The following is an 18,669-nucleotide window of genomic DNA, read 5'->3' as shown; positions in this document are numbered from 1 at the left end:
CCGCTTCTCTTTGCCTTCTGATTTTATGCACCCGTTAAGATTTGTATTATAACGCTTATAGAGGTGAACGAATAACGAAGCACGGCACTACAATGTTTCTCAGGCTTGACTAAAATATCCTGTAATTTTGTATTCAAATACATTCGATTGTCCCCATTTGTGTTATCGTTCACTTTTTAAGTTTAAACAATAAATTACATCCTGAATTAGAATACTTTTTACATTCACGGAAAGAGTTTAGTTTAGATACTTCAAATTAGAATGTACATTACTCGTTACAACCGTGATACTAAAGCTTTTTCATTCATAAAAACGTATTCTAAACTAAAATGTACCCGGTTTATCATAGGCACTTTTTAAACAAGAAAAACTATTTAATCAAACATCAAATGTAATGAACTTTGACAAATGTATATTGTCATTTATGTAATGACAACTTTAACGATAGACTGCTTACGTTTTGTTTCAGAATAGGCTATCAAATGTTTACTTTCATTTATTAGACTTGTAAATCAGGTAATGCCGCATATGACGCCTTTCGTTTTTTTGTCATTTTAAACAATACTTCATCAGTTATTTTTAACATAACAAAAACAACAACAACAAAGTTTTATTTGCCTTCATCATCAGTCTGTGTCACTCACTCATCATCATAGACCTTTTGATATTTGTTACTGTAATCCAATATCAAACTAAATATTCTATTCTATTTTGCCAACAACTTTTATTGAGTACAAATGTGATATTGTAGTGAACAAGAACACGAGTGGGGACAATCGAAAGTATTTTAGCACAAAATTACAGAACACCTCAGCAAAATGTGAGAACCATATAGTAAATAGTTAATTTGCAAACTATCAATCATCAGAAGGGGGTTTCGTGGGGATTTTAGTAATTTTATATAGTTGAGATCATGAGTCAATTTAAGCTAGACCACGAAGGAGAACATGGAAGCACTGAACGGCAGTTTTGTCCTATTGTGGGACTCCTCAGCAATGCACATTCACGGTCCCGTGTCGCGGGATTCAATCAATTGTCTCAATCTTGACCATTCCTTCTGTAAATATCAGTCCATCGTCTCCGACTATTAATGTTCATACACGTTCATAATAATTGCGCTCCTTATCGATCTTCTACTGAAATACATTCAATACCCGACCATCGTAATATACTACTTATATGGGTATAAGTAACCCACACAACAATATAATCTTTTCAACAAAGTATGAACTTTCATTTTTCACTTCATTTAATTGTTGTTTTTTTACTACAGTCGACTAATGATGCTCATACCAGAGATTCATGATATAAAGTACTATGACCCACAATTTACAATGGATCTTCGTTAGTTGCATTTACCGTGTTCAGGTACAGCTTTTTTTTAAAACAAAAGATATTTTAGAATCTTGTGTATACTACTAATAAATTTCGTTTGTATAAAGAGATGAAAACTGTATAACATCATTGAATCTTCTTATTAGGGTTTTACTTTATTTCTAACAAAGTTTGCACTAGATTTGAATGTTCACATTCAACTCTGTTAACAACTAATTGAAAACTGTGTTTGAACAGTATACACTATGAATTTTTTCAAAACTAGTTCAAATGAATGTTGCGTATATAAATTAAGCTATTTTCAAAGTGATTCGTTTGTATATTTATACTAGGACAAAACTGTCGTCCGATATTTTCAGGTTTTCCACGGTGGTCTAGCTTTGATTGATTCATGAATTCAACTATTAAATTACTACAATCTCTATAAAACCGCCTTCTGATAATGATTATCATATGCTCACTAGTGGCTGGCTACAAGAAGTATTTCCTGGAGTTCTAGTGAGAAGCAGTGGCCAATGAAGTTCAACCGTGTCTGTTGTGAGACATCAACTCACTGAACACAATGGTGGATGTGTTGCTCAATTTCGTGGATTGGTTGAAGTTAGACATTAACACCTTTGGATGCCGGCAACTTTAATGGCCTAGAGATTAAGCGCTCGCACTCCAGACCGATAGGTCCTGGGTTCGAATCTCGCTACGTGGGATCGTGGATTCACACTGCTGAGGAGTCCCACAATAGAACGAAACGGCCATCCAGTACTTCCAGGTTTTTCCATGGTGGTTTAAGTTCAATTGACTCATGATCTCAGCTATATAAAATTACTAAAATCTCCACAAAACCCCCCTCTAAAATGATTTTGTTCACTACTGATTTAAATTCTAACAGATAAATAATCTGCTTTTCTTGACGAACATTCACTATGCAAAACATTTCATTATGATTTATAAATAAATAAATAAATAAACAAAAACTATAGATAGTGATTATTCAACTTGTCTTCCCGTTTGCTTAAGTCAAATTCTCTTTTTATTAGAAGAAATATTAAGTCTTAATTAGTATTATACTGTAGTGTGAGCTACTTATATCCACATCAGTAGTATATGGTGATGATCAGACATAGAATGTATTTTGGCAGAAGACCAATAAGAAAAGAACTAAAATGAAGCGCAATAGGTAGGAAAATGCATAAACAATGAAATTAGTGAAGATAAACTGATATTTACAGATGGAACAGTGAAGAATGAGACAAATTACCGGTTGACTTTATGGTTATCAGAATTTAGTGAAATAAATTGTAATTAGTGCTTAAATACATTCGATTGTCCCCACCCGTGTTTTGTTCACTACAATACTAAAAAGAAATAATAATCTAGGTAACTTAAAATCATAGGACAAACTTCTCTACTGATATATCTACATTGTAATCAATCTTTACAATTTTTTTTCTTTTCTTTTTTTTTATTTTTTTATTTTTTGGTTTTTATAATCCTATGAGAGAGGGAGATTTTTCCAGACAAATCAAAACACAAATCCTTTTTTTTTGAAAAAAAAAGAAAGAAAACAATCGAAAAAGTGAAAATAAGATGATGTAACTTAAAGACAAGAAATATAACAAGTACTGCAGTGAACAAAACAAGAGTGGAGAAAAACAAATGTATCTAGGCACCAAGTCAGAGATTATTTCACTACATTCTGATAACCATACAGTCAACAGTTAATTTGCAAAATAACCATCAATTGTCTCAATTTTAATTGTTCCTTCTGCGAATATTACGCATGTTATCCTTCGTGGAGGAGGATAGGTTGCCCACCGACAATATCCATCCAATTCTGTCCTGGACAAATATTTCTAGTTATTATGCAACCTTTTTATATCTACTTCCATTTTCCGATGCAATGTGTTCTTTGACCTTCCCAATATTCCGTTTCCATTCACGGTTACAATTTATGGCTTACCTCGTGATTCAGTTTGATGATTTCCTCAATGTATGTTTTATCAACCTACATAGTCTTCTCCTAATTTTCTCTTCAGATGGGAGCTCGTTTATTCTCTCCCACAGAAGGCTGTTGCCGATGTATCTGGTCAATGCATGTTGAGTGTCTAACGTAGACAGTTGTTTTAAAATACTTGCAAAATTTTACTGATGGTCGTGGTAGTTCTCGAAGTTTTATCTCCATATAGTAGAACTGATTGACTTGACATTCATATTGAAGATTCTCACTTTACTATTGGTTGATAGTTGTTTTGAGTTCCATATGTTCTTCAGTTGTAGAAATACCGTCTCGCTTTGCCAATCCTCGCCTTCACATCTGCATCAGACCCGTCACTTCCATCGACGATGCTTCCCAGGTACGTCAATATTTCCACGTCTTCCACAGTTTCTCCAGCAAGTGTGATTGGATTGGTATGCTCCTTGTTGCATTTGAATATCTTCCTTTTTTCCTTGTGTATATTGAGGCCTACTGATGTAGAGGCTGCTGCTGCACTGTTTATCTTGACTTTCATTTTTTTGTTTTATGTATTATGGAAGGGTCAGGTCATCTGTGAAGTTTAAATATTCTAGTTGTTTCCGAGCTGTTCATTGTATTTCATGTTTTCCCTCAGATGTGGAGCTGTTCACTGGAAGTGAATTATTCAGATATGCAATCATATTTTACACATCACTTATAATCACACATCATATATTGTATTTACATAATTTATGAGTTCTAAAAAGAAGTGTTATATATTCAATAACTTGAATGGACTATAATTCAGAAGCAATACAGATCTGATTAGTTCCCTGATATCAATCTGTAATATTTTGACAAGTCAATACGATGGTTAAAGATGAAAACAAAAAAAACTTCACTATTCATGGTAATGATACCTTGAGATGGTTATTATTGACATATGTCTTCTATTTGAATAACTAATATATTATTAATATTCATTTATATTTATTGATATAGAAAAGGGTAGAAGTTATTGTTACATAACACTGTATAACATATTAATACATCATTTCAGAAAGGTAACAGACCTTTTAATGTATTTATTCGGTGTTTATTTTTCTCTCATTGGCATCTTTTTTAACGAATTAGTTTTCTATGAGATGGGGTCCTTAACTCCATGCCCAACCCTCCTCCATTACCAGGGTTTGGGACTGGCAGCAACATTAGAAGAGCTATAAGCGAAGTTCTTTATTCAGGGGATAACATAATACAATGAATTTTGGTTCCTAATGATAATGGACTGCTAAAAATGTTGATTTCTATATTTGTTTAACGGGACTTTTTAAATTATTAAGATCTTTTTTGATACATTTTGTTAATTTGTATTGTCCGTAATCATGTTGTCTGTTACCGTTGTGCTCAGATCCGTATGAAACATTTGGAAGTGTAGATCACACAGTTTCTATCAACACAGATGTGTACCAGACCAATCACTATACCTGAATAACAATGTGAGATGAAAACAAAAAAAGATCAAAATAATATGATGCCAATACCAAAAAGAAAGACTAAATCATGTGTTGATAGTTTATAAAGAGAGTAGGAAGTTACATTTAACCGGATACTGAAATTCAAGATTCAAACGATGATAGAAAGTAAATGTATTTGCTTCATTGTGAATGATTTTGAGTTATGTCATTTCATCCAAAGAAGAAAAGAATAACCATTATATCATTTAAATTCACTGAGTATTGTTTGTCCACTCAGTAGCTGAGTGGATAACGTAATGGCGTTTGAAGCGAAAGGTACTGGGTTCGAGTCGCAGAGTGAACATCTACTCTGAGATGCAGGTACATCCAGATGACGAGTCCCAAATGGGACGAAACGCGCGTCAAACTGGATTCCACTGCTAGCCACTATCTATCTTTACTTACAATATTAAATCATTTGTTTGAATGTAAAGTTTTAATGTTGAAGACAATGTGGCACAGTAATCATCAACAAAATTGAATTCATACTATTATATCTGACATATTATACATTTTTCTTCGACTCAATAATGAATACTTTGGATCTTTCTTCATTTTGTAGATTCCATTAAAATAACAAAGTTCCTGGAAATTCATTGTTTAACCACTGTGAATATATTAGCTGGTTTCCATAAGGATCAATCATCCATAGACCAAATCGCGACACTAAGAACCACTGTTGAGCAGTTATTTCAGTGAAATTCGTCACTATACATAAACGGCCTTGACTATAAGAAAGCATGTGAAAGCGTAGATAGAAGGACCTTATAGAACCTTGTTCGACACTACAGTTAATGATCGTCATCATTATGAAGGATTCGTACAATGAACTACAGTGCAAAGTCACGTATGGAGGACAGCTGACAGATGTATTCCAAGTGAAAACTGGAATTGGACAAGGTTGTTTAAAGTCAGCAGTCCTACAACTAAAGAACATCTCGAACTCAAAAGAACTGTTGTTCAACATCAAAGTCAGAATCTTCAATACGAACTTCAACACAGCTACAACAGCAACACCCTACTATGAGGTAAAACAGACAAACATTCAACTGGTGAGAAAACTAGAAAAAGACGTTGAAGGTACATAGGACATTTATTGTGAATATCATTAAACTCCATCAATGAACAAGCATGAATTTGTAATCCTAAAGGGAAATGTGGAAGAGGAAGACCATTGAACATATTTCATCGGGAATTGGAAGAAGACATCAAAAGAATGATTAGCAACTGGAAACAATTAGAAGGAACTGATCAGAACAGAGCTCGACGAAAAATCCTTGTGCAAGATTTAGGCTCCTTCTCGAGGGGTGACAGGCGTAAGAAGGTAATTAGTAATATGTTAATAAAAATATGGTAGACAGCATTTTCTAATGCATTCAGCTCATTTAAAGATTTCAAAATATGTTGTTTAAAACATTCAGTAGTGTTGAATGCATCTAACAATATAAAAGATAATAACATGTCCGTCAATTTATTACACCTTAGTTTCCATGACGTAGAATATTTAAACTTAGATTTTTCTATAAAATACGCCTATTATGTAATATATAAGCAAAGCTCCTGTAACATCTGGTTTTAGTAATTATATATAGACGAAATTTACAGACAATGTCATTTATTTTTGTATTGGTTGTTTGAACCTTCTCAATCGCCACTGATCTTGTGCGGATTACCCCGATATTGCCTTCAGTCACAAGCATTATAGGCATAGATAGATGATGACTAACAGTGGAACCCGAGGCGCATGGTTCGTCATATGTGGGATTTGTCAGCTGAATGTACCTGTGTGGTGTGAGCTACTTATATCCACAAAAGTAGTATGCAGCGATAGTAGAGAATAGAATGTATTTCAGTAGAAGATCGAAAAGAAAAGAACGGAAATGGAAAGCAGTTGGCATGAAAATGCAAGAACAATGAAGTATGGGACGATTGACTGGTATTTGCAAAACGAACATTCACATTTGAGACAACTGATTGACATTTTGCAAAATAAGTATTTACTGTATGATTCTCAAATTTTATTGTGGTGTTCTGTAATTTTCCGTTTACATACGTTTGATTGACTCTAATGGTGTTCTTGTTCACTGCACCTGCATCTCAATGTCAATGCTCACTCTGAGGCTCAAACATAGTGGGAAGATTCAAACAACCAATACAAAATTGAAATAAACGTCAACACATTACACCAGATAGTGGCTAAGTAGCTAAGTGGATAAAACGATGATGTTTGAAGCGAACAGTACTGGATTTGAGTCCTGGAGTGAGCATCTGATTCTGTATGTATGTAACCATGAATGTAACCTGTGCTTCCTATCAGTACACATGAAAAAACCACAACATAATCTGGTTCTTCATAAGTGACGATCACAGAGCTATATGGTAACTTCACTCAAAATAGAATATCCACGTTGAATTTCCTTTTCTTAACTACTCGGGCTTATATCGGGTTCATTGGTATTATAATAATGGACAAGCTGAATACTAATATACAGAAGTTAAATTATGGCAATAAAAAACGATTTACCGATAGCCTCCAGTTCATAAATGAAAATTATATGATTCTTAAATTGCTATACTTCATCATATAATCGTTCCAATTGTTTATTTTTTTTAGTAGACCATTAATCAACTCGAGAATACAAGAAGATGATGTTTGATACGCCTGTCAACTTGAAAGTAGGTATCTTTGAGCAAAGAAAAAAACAGCCGAATCATAATATTCACAAAAGAATCAAGTAAATCAAGTAAATTGTTACATAGAGATGCACTTTTAACGTCTATTCTTGTTACTTCTTAAGTCACGTTTTGGAAAAACTTTAGACGTGATCTAAAGCGTATAACCTTAATTTCTGCAAAATTTGACTTTATAATATCGGAGCGACTATAACTTGTTGACGAATCAGTCGAATTCAAAATAGCTAGTGTTGCATTTTTGTGCAAAGTTCACATACCGAAATGACCAAATAGTACTTTGGCATTATATCTGATATCGGTTTATGATGAAAACCTTAAGTCTAATTTCTAACGCTAACTTCTAACTCTTAACCCTTTCCTAATTCTCACACTCATACATAATCCTCTTCAAATCTAGGAATTGAGAGAACTTCCTCAAGGTCAGTTTAGGGTCAGTCAAAGGTCGTCCGTAATACACAGTTTAACCATCTGTGTTTGAACTACTTACTGATAACTAATCACTATGGTTATCTCGCTGAAAGAGTTCCTTTGTTTTTATTTAGCTTCTGAAATAACGACGCTCCAAGACTAATATAAATCAATGTTTATTTTGATCGAATCATGTGATATATTTATAAGTGCTTGTCAAATCACTAATCATGAACAATCAAAAAGCTCTAGTAGCCCGAAAACCGAAAAGATTCTGGGACGGATATGAAATCAATGTTTATTGTTTAACGACTTGTACCAGATGTTACATACACAAGACATCTGTCTGCAGATCAACGAGCTGGTAAGCTGTGCTGCGTAGAAGCCATAATATGCGGCATGAATCTTACCATAGGTGCGTTTAAAAAATAATGTAAATGTTATTGAATGCAAGACTTTTAAAGGTAACTTTACAATCAATCGTCAAATAGGTCGGCCATCAACTAATAACACGCTTCATAGTGTCTGGCATAATAATGTCGGGACAGGGAAATGAATATAAAGGCATCAATCCGTGAAGTTGTTGAATTTTGATCCAACTCGTTTAAGACAGTACTGACATCTTACCCAGAAGCCGTGAAATTATTACTGGAGTTGTCCAAGTGACATGGTACAAAATCGATAACAACAACTTGTTTTTTTTCTTTTTTAAACCTTTATTTCAGTTTTATTTGTAATAATCAGAAGGCGTATTGTGGAGATTTGGTATTTTCATAATTGAAAGCGTGAGTCAATTGAAGCTAGACCACCAAAGAAAACCTAGAAGCAATGGACGGGCGTTTCGTCCTATTTTGGGACTGACTTCGAGAGGTAAATCCTGGAGTTCTAGTGAGAATCAGTGACCAATGGAGTTCAAACTACGTCTGTTGTGAGATAGGAAACTCATTGAAGACAATTACTGAACGGTTGCTCAAACTTCGTGGATTGGTGGGAGTTAGACATAAACACCACCGGATGCCGGCTTCAGTGGTCTATCGGTTATGTGCTCTGGCACGAGACTGGTAGTTCCTGGGTTCGGATCTCGCCAGGCGAGGTCGTGGATGCGCACTGCTGAGGAGTCCCATAATAGGACGAAACGGCCATCCAGTGCTTCCAGGTTTTCCTTGGTAGTCTAGGCTAACATGACTCACGCTTTCAATTATTTGTAATAGTCTTTTTTTTAATTCCATTTATTCTTTTACGTTGATGAGTTCATACAATTATTTACAGATTAGAGTAACAATAGTTCTTACAGTTATGAAATTAATAACCGAAATTCTCGTATCCTTGTTTGTTTATGAATTTTAGATGTGAAAATGATAATTAAGAATATGGAAGTAATTTCATTCATTTTATTTATATGAACGTTTATGTTGGTCGGTATTCAATATAATCCTTAAACTTCGTATGCAGTTCGTCCTGACAACCGTCACTAGATAACGCCCCAATGGTGTGTTATTCAGAAGGTGAATACGAAGTGTTGATTACGTTTATTATTGCACCACGCACTGATCACCAAAATTAGAGATGCCCTAAGCAAGCATGACCGAATAGTGCCAAAAAGCAAGCGGGCAAGAGAGTAAGCATGGGATTCGAATGAGCGAGTGAGTGAGTCGATGAACAGGATTAAAATGTACATATATATACATAGTGAAATGAATGAATTATCAAATCAATTGAGCGACTAACACTAAAGCTAGCAGAATGAATTTATACGTAGGCAGTAAGCAATGTTCAAGCACACATATTTATACAACGGCAACAATAGTAAAGGTACAATCATATGGATAAGTTGTTATTTTACGAGTGACTCTGTTCGTTAAATAAACCAACAAAAGAGCTTAGCCAAATTAAATATGAACAAATCGAAATGTACGGAAGCTGCTCTACACATTGTTTTGAGTTTGAAGTAATTTAAGATGAAAATATCAATCATGTTTATTGAATACGTTAATTTTCTGATAAGTTGGTAAGGGAATCATTATAGAGAAACTTACAATTGTAACATTTTTTTTATTTATTTTATTTGAACACATAAACATTGGTACAAGGTGACACCAGATATATATGCGCCACACAAAAAATTAATATTCCATTTAATTGTGTGAGGGCTATGATATCGCCCACGTGCCTAGACCGAAGCTAGTGGTTTTCTTAAGCGGGCCACACCCCGAGCCTTTGACCTAAAGGCCTAATCTACAAGGCAGTGGAGCATCGTGAGGAGATGCAGTCCCATGGTAGCCGGTGATCAACGATTGATTCATACGCCATTTGTTCCGTCAGGATACTAGAGCCCATGTGTGCCATTGGTTTGGAATCGGGGTTTCCTAACTCCCCTAGGTGGACTTTCTGTGTCTACCAACCTGGTTTAAGCGCCGGACATTCGAGTCTCGTCCTCTCAATTTCGTAAACAACCCCCACATCACAAGAAGGCAGTGAGTAAGACTTCCATGGTAGAGGCTATATACGCGTGACCATGTAGGAGCATTTCGATGGAGAGGGCGGGCCCTTCCGTCTCTCGGCCGTACCAGGGAATTTGAGCGCTAACATTTTTAAGTGTTATTTCAAAATGTCTAAAAGTAACATTTTTAAATCAATAATAATGAATATCCTATTTCATACAAAGATTACATCACAACTTGAAAACATATGGTACCTTCAAAACTTAGTGGTTTTATTGGTGAATATTATCAAATGTAATAAATGTCATCAAGTCTCAGATCCAAAATAAACATGTTATATAAAGGTATAAATGGTTTAGAATTAAGATGATTTAAAGTATTGTTTTAGTGATACAGATATTATCGTTAACTAATCAATGAAGTACAGATTCATATGAGATGTTGGGGAAGACTTGTATCTTAGGTAAATGATTTAGGCGGAGTTTTGCTTTCAAAGTCGGATAGTTTGGCTATGGAGTTTCAGGTAGAAGTAATGTGTTCTTATTTCTCCACGTATGACTGATGTTAATGATGGTGTTCAGAAAAACTATGAGAGCTCCACAACTGAACCGTCCAGCTCAGAGAGTGAAATTCCACCTACAGATTCATATCTTTTACATTGAGCTATATTCTAAATATGAAAGCTGTTGATATTATCTAGATGCTTAAGACAAAATAGATGCAAGAGCATTCGAACTTGCAACTTAAAGACCAAAATTTAAACTCTTTAACCAATTAACCACCGCTCAAATATTAAACTAACTGAAACAACGTTCTATGAAATATCATAATCGTTATAAAATGATATTATGGTGCAAATTATTATGGAGCAAATAATTTATGTAAACTACTTAATTATAAGAAGGAGATTTTTGGAGATTTTAACAATTTTATATGATTGAAATCATTAGTCAACTGAAGATACACCACCATGGAAAACCTGGAAGCATTGAAAAGCCTGTTCGTCCTATTGTGGGACTCCACAGCAGTGTGCATCCACGATCCCGCCTGGCGAGATTCGAACCCAGGACTTATCAGTCCGGCGTGCGAGCGCCTAACTTCTAGACCACTGAGCCAGTTGTTCAATTTCATGGATTGGTTGAAGTTATAAATTAACACCATTAGATACCGGCTCAGTGGTCTAGTACTTAATTATAGTTTAACTCTTTATTCATCTATATAAAATAGAGACCAACAAATTAATTTTTATAAAAATGTAGTTTACACTCATTATTTTAATTTTAAATAACAAGGCAACTAAATGAAAAAGAAAAAAAAACTCTATCAAATTAATTTCACTATTGCCATAAATTTCATGAACTGGGGAAGAGTGGAAGCGTGGGGTAGGGGGAAGGGAAATACATTTCCCCCCTAATTTAAAAACATACATACATAATTGTTTCTATTTAATTCTTATTAAATTTAACATAAAATTAATATTAATTGATTAACTTTATTTTATCTCACTGTTGAAATGTGACAATGAATTTTTACAACTGGCTAAATGCAAAGGGAAAATGAATGAGATTCAACTTGGATTAATAAAATTTGAAAGTGGTGTATTTGGAAAAGTATAACGAGCTGAAAACTTTGTACATCAACTATTGTCGAGTTATTTGATTTTGTTTATCATTCAGAAATAATCAAATCTTACACCTGCTACCGCGTAAGAACGTAGGCTGCCCTCCAGCACATTCCATCCAACTCTGTCCTAGACAATCCTTTCTATTTCTTCTCAGTTGCTATTCATCCTTTTTATGTCTGCCTCCAATACACGACCTTCTTCTTTTATTTTACACTTCACAATTCCAGGTAAGCCCTTGCTTCATGATGTAGTTTGATAATTTCCTCAATGTATGTCCTATCAACTTATAACGTATTTTCCTAATTTGCTATTCAGATGGATGCTGGTTTATCTTCCACAGAAGGCTGATGCTGATAGTATACGGCCTATGCATGTTGAGTTTCTTGTGTAGACAATTGTTTATAAATAGCTGTGCACATTTGATGATGGTTGTGGTAGTTCTCGAAGTTTCAGCTCGATACAGTAGAACTGATTGACTTGACATTCCGATTGAAGATTCTCATTTTGATATTGGTTGATAGAAGTTTTGAGTTCCATATGTTCTTCAGTTGTTGAAAATCCGTCTTGCTTTGTCAATCCTTACTTTCACATTTGTATCAGATCATCCTCGTTTATCGATGATGCTTCCCAGGTATATGAAAGTGCCCATGTCTTCCAGAGTTTTTCCAACAAGTGTGATTGAATCGATGTTCTCCGTGTTGTATTTGAGGATCTTGTTTTTCTCCTTGTGTATATTGAGGTCTACAGATGTAGAGGTTGCTGCTGCATTCGTCCTTTTATATGGTACGGAAGTATTAAATCATCTGTGAAGTTTAAGTCGTCTAGTTTCACACAACCTGTCCATTTCATTCTGTGTTTTCCGTCAGATGTGGAGGTCTTCATAATCCATTCAACCACGAGAAGAAAGAGGAAAGCGGATATATATATATTATAATTCCGACTGATTTATATAAATGTCAGTCAGTCACCTTCAATATAGAATTGATAACTCAATATAAATATCTTTAGGTATTTAGTTTGATCTCTAACACGTTTATTAATTTTTTATGCCTGTTATCCCTCATGGAGGAGCATAAGTCGCTCACCAGCATTCTTCATTTAACTCTGTCCTGGATAATTCTTCCCAGGTCTTTCCATTTGCTATTCATTCTTTTAATGTCTGTTTCCAGTTCTCGGTACAGTGTGTTCTTTGGCTTTCCTCTTTTCAGTTTCCCTTCAGGATTGTAATTACAGCTTGCTTCGTGATGTATATTGACGAATTTTAAAATGTATCTTCTATCCACTCCCAGCGTCTTTTCCTAATAAAACACGGTTATGGCTTCATACAATTTAGAAAATTAATGACTAGAACAAAACAGCTATCAAATGCTCAATGCTTTTTACAGGTTTACGAATTAGTGTCGATCAGTGACGAAATCTGATTTCAAATATACCCAGAATATTTAGGTATTGTGAGCATCAAATTAATTTCATTGGTAATTTGTAAGCTATTTGAATAGCCATATAACAGTAAAAATATCTTATTTCTTTAAATAGTCAGGGTTTCAAATCATTTTAAGTGTAACTCACTCGAAAATGTGTAAAATAGAAAAAGTAGCGATTTATTTAAGTGAACTGTGAAATTCTGAAGGAAATATTTCACTTTGATCGATCGCTGATTAGTAACCAATTCCATGTGTATTAAGTACTTCTCAGTGCTCATTGAATCCTATCGACTGATTTGCAGTCCAAACACTAGTATAAGTGAATAGACATTACGTGCAAAATGTTGAGACATAAGGTGGTTCTGGCGTTATTGATTCATTCAAACTAGTGGCTAAATTGCAAATCATTCAGTAAAATATGATAGAGCTAAGAATGACTTGATACACATGAAATTGGTCAATACACAGTAATTAAATCTCAGTCGTATAGGAAGTTCGTCGCGACCTAGATAGCTCAACGGTAATTCCTCTGAATATGGATCTTAGTGATACGGTATTGAATCTGCAGTGGAGCGTCAGCTACCTTAACTATACAGGCACTCTTCTCTAAAAAGTCCCAAATGAAATGAAATCTTAATCTGAGATTGCCTGTCAACTATCTCCAACCACTATCTTACATTTTACCTCACAGAATAAACTAGATGAAAACGAAAGATCAACCATTATTATTACCTGATGTAGCTCGTAACATCCATTACTTTAAGCTATAAGTTGATGTTTTGAACATTGTACTAACTTTTATTTCCAAAAAAAGTATGTTTTATCTAGATCAATACTATTCATAATAATTTCTCATAGATTAAGTATTAAGTGAAAATGTAGTGTCGGTTGCTATGTTTAGCGTATTTATCTTAATCCAGCTTCTGGACAGGCCAAATTATCCATTCTACTTGAGTCATGTTTTGACCTTGTTTATTAATTACTTATCAACCCTGACTTTTTTTTATATGAACGTATATGTATACACTTCTTATCTTATTCATCACATGTCTGTAACTTATATTTGTGTTTGCTTAACGTTTGATTAAATGGAGTTGGCTCACATACCTTCTTCACTGTGAGTTATTTCTCTTCGCTCTCTTACTATTCGCTTCATCCCTTTCATTTCCTGTTCAAATCAGTGAGTATACATAATATACGTATAAAAAATTCATTCTCTTAGTTGACTTATTTTAATTCCTTTATGCACTAACACGAATTAAGTCGATAATTATGTACAACAATTGATGGCATGTATACTTCAATAACAATCAATCATCATCAGATCTTTGGCACCAAAAGAAAACAAAAAATCAATCATTCTAAACGTTTATCATTCAATGTCATTAAAATTTATTATAACATTGATGAATGTTAAAGTACAATTTTAGTTAAAAAACAAAGTACGAGATAGTTGATACATCCTAATATGTAGTTCTTTAGCCGTACTCATTTACAAGTCTTCAGAGATTCCAATCAAGAATCTTGACATCAATGAATAATTCCATGTTGTTGTTTCTCTACTTGTAGTAAGAAATCTTAACAAATAAATTTAAAGCTTGTGAAAGTGTTAATAATTGAATTCATTGTAATATGGTTACCGAATGTTGTGCTAATTGAAGTTAGACCTATACATCATTGGATACTGGTTCGATCTCGGGCAACAAAAGAAAACAAAAAAAAATCAATCAATCTAAACGTTTATCATCATTCACTATCATATTTCTAAAATGTACTATATAATTTATAATCAGAAGGGGTTTTGTGGAGATTTCAGTATTTTTTATAGTTGAAATAATGAGTCGATTGAAGCTAGACCACCATGAAAAAACTGGAAGCACTGGACGGTCGTTTCGTCCTGTTGTGGGACTCCTCAGCAGTGCACATCCACGATCTCGCCTCATAAGATTCGAACCCAGGATCTACCAGTCTCGCGCCAGAGCACTTAACTGATAGACCACTGAGCTGGTCGGCATCCGGTGGTGTTAATGTCTAACTTCAACCAATCCAAGAAATTGAGCAACCGTTCACTAATTGTCTTCAGTGAGTTGTTATCTCACTATTATTAAAAATCTATTATCATCAAGTTAGCCTTAAAAAAAAGGAAAAGAAGTTCAATCTGAAAGATAAAAATGATAATGATAAGAAGTAAAAAGAGAAAACCATACTCTGTTTACTTTTCTTTTGTTTATTTAAGGTCATTCAGTAATTAATCCTTTGATATTTGTATTTTTTTAGTTTCTTTCCTTTTGTACTTTTTTATTGTCGTTGTTGTCACTACATACTAAGTGATATATTAGATGATCTAGTTAATAATGAAGTATGATGAGATTGAATTTGGTTTGTACTTGTTGTTACATTTTAAAGAAAAAAGAGAACTCCTTATTTTCTACTTTACCTGTCTTATTTTGTTTTTTTTCCAAAGGAAAATGTAGGTTGTTCGAGCTCAGTTTTAAGAGCGCGTCTTGAATTCCAATGCTAGCCACTATCCATCTTTGCTTATAATGCTTGTGAATTAAGGCAATATCGAGGCAGCAATACGCACAGTATATACATATGTCAATAAGAGACTGATCAATTGCAATCCTAAACATCAATGGAAAGATTCAAACAAACAATACCAAGTGAATTTAGTTTTACATTGTTATTTTGCCCTAGTAAATTTCAACACAACTAATGAATTCTTTTGTGAATGACAATATAGAGTCGGATTACAATGAATAGAACATGGGAAGAGTTTGTTTTTGAAAAGATTCAATATAGAATGACAACTGTTACTTAAATAGGGGCCACTTTAAATAACTTCATTTTATACAGCCATCAATATATATATATATATATATATATAACACCTCACGCTTCCAGGTAAGGTTGGGAATATACCCACATGAAATATACAGTACAAATCGATAAATCTTATGTACTTACCGTCATTTTTAATACCCGCCTGATGATAGTGTTTGTAATTGTTATGTACCGATTATAATAGTGAATGGTAAATTTGAGGTCCATTTATGAACCAATACTATGCATATATTTTTAATCTTATCATTGTTAAATAACTAAACTATTCATATTCATGTCCTCCTTATTAGGAGCTTCATTTTCATGTACGAAGTATTGTTATACTATTTACTATTCTTGAGTTATGCCCTGTCTATTAATTACCCCTATTCACAGCCACATTTGGCCAAATCTTGTACAAACGTTATTTACCATTTCATGGTACGATGTGATCAGTTTGATTGGTATATAAATTCAGTATGCTTGAAATAAATGATTCATACCGTAGAGGCTGTTATCGATATTTTGGACTTAACTGGCTGGGCTAGGCAGGAGCAGGACCGATATGTACTCTAGACTGCCCGTACGGTTTCCGTGTGTCATTGATCCTATCGATAATTCGCTGCTGTCTAATAGGCGAGTACAAGATATAACAGAAATTTGCAAAATCGCTTATTTCTAGTCATCTCCTTTGCATTTCTGTAACTGTTAAGTTTGTTGAATATCTTTTCAAGTGTCATATATATGAGTATTAACAATTTCAGCTGCCCATGTAGCTATATTTGGTGCACTATCAGTCAACGTAATTAAAGGATTATCACCAGCCTGAATGGTTTGTAAGGGGTTGTAGATGGAAGAAATGTTGTTCAGCTTTTCATACTTGGTCGACTGTGGTCATATGGTAGATTAAAGTAATAAATCCAAGTGATATACCGTATAATTTTGTGTTTTCCTGATTGGATTACATCTCATAGTTTTGAAAGGGAGGACGACATTGAGATTCAAAATCATAAACCTGGTCAATCTAAACAGAAAAAAGTACCACTTCTATCTCTTCCTTGTCATAAAGAACAACCTTATCATCATCAATACTAATAATATTTTCCATAACCTCTATTTATTTGATTTTCTTTAGCACTTTGTGTGTACATTCATCACCGTCTAATTATCTGAACGCTTCTTATTACGTAATTTCAATAATCCTTAAAGTTTATTGTTTCAGTGTCTGTTTATTTCCAGTCCTAATCTCTTTCATTGTTTGACCCGGGCATTTATCATTCTTGTAACTACTAGTACACTTTGCATCATACTATATAGTATATTCATACTCTTTAGCTCAAATCTGTATTTATGTTCTGTTCAAAAAAAAACTACATGCATGAAATATATTATATAATCAGTGGTTAGATTGCTACCAAGTGACAAACTATTTTAAGTTGACACAATAATCTGTATGGAAAGCCAAAAAACACACGGCGTCGGAAATAGGAAGTGGACATGAAAAGAATCAATAGTAACTGGAAACAACTGGAAAGGATTGTCCAGGACAGGGTTGGACGGAGACTGCTGGTGTGAAGCCTATGCTCCACCACGTGAGGTAACAGGCGTAAGTAAATAAGTATGAAATAAAAAAGGTATGACAGTTAAGCAAAAGTAATAACTAAATAAGAACTTTCCAAAATAAACATGTTTTTCATAGTGTGATGAATGGGAACACAGTTGGGGACGATTAAATATATTTTATCAAATAATTACAGAATTTTTTTGGTAAAATATGAGAACCATACATAATAAATCAAACAGAGGCCTGCTTAAAAATCTGAGCTACCTGTTCCTGTCATCTAAATATTGTTTGTTTCAATACATGATTATAGCTATTAATCGCATAACCCATCTAGGTGCTTTTGCGAAAAGCGTACAGCCTTTAACTGTAAAGGTTACAAAAGGCTTAATCAGAAGTATCGTGATTGCTGACAATATGTAGCGAAAAAAATGTACATTAATCATATATCGATTGACTGAACTGTTAACTTCTAACTGGCAATTACTCATTATTTACCGCCAGGATCGACGAAGAAGTAAGAAATGGAAACTTGTTGTACCGAAAATATAATATTGAAAAAAGCTAATACTGCTATTATTAATAAAAATACTTCATTTACGAAATTCCACCATTTATCCTTTAAATTCTTATTGATTCTTCTAATTCGCAATTCTCTTCTATTTCCGTTTCTATTTTCTTTTCAACTTAATTTTCTTATCCTTATGTTTCTTAGGTTTCAATTTCTTATCAGTGTTACATACTACTTATATCTAACAATATAAGTAGTATATGTAACAAAGAAATGATTTCATTATACCTTCCAATTCAAAATTCCTTCAACTTCATTTCACGAAAATAAAGAAAAAAAAGAAGAGAAAAAACTAATTTTTTTCTATAAAATAAATTTATGAT

The 18,669-nt window shown here is 33.8% G+C and overlaps 1 non-coding gene across 1 annotated transcript; it reads left to right on the top strand.

Annotated features, from left to right (window-relative positions):
• Positions 1–5,028: 5,028 nt before the first annotated feature.
• On the top strand, positions 5,029–5,103 carry Smp_tRNA_01466_Pseudo_TTG.1.1. The gene has a single exon. It is a non-coding gene (tRNA).
• The last annotated feature ends 13,566 nt before the right edge of the window (positions 5,104–18,669 follow it).

This window comes from Schistosoma mansoni, chromosome 6 (assembly GCF_000237925.1).
Source record: "Schistosoma mansoni strain Puerto Rico chromosome 6, complete genome".
NCBI classification, from domain to species: domain Eukaryota; kingdom Metazoa; phylum Platyhelminthes; class Trematoda; order Strigeidida; family Schistosomatidae; genus Schistosoma; species Schistosoma mansoni.
The sequence above is the reverse complement of the archived record's forward strand: the minus strand, read 5'-3'. Positions and strand labels throughout refer to the sequence as shown.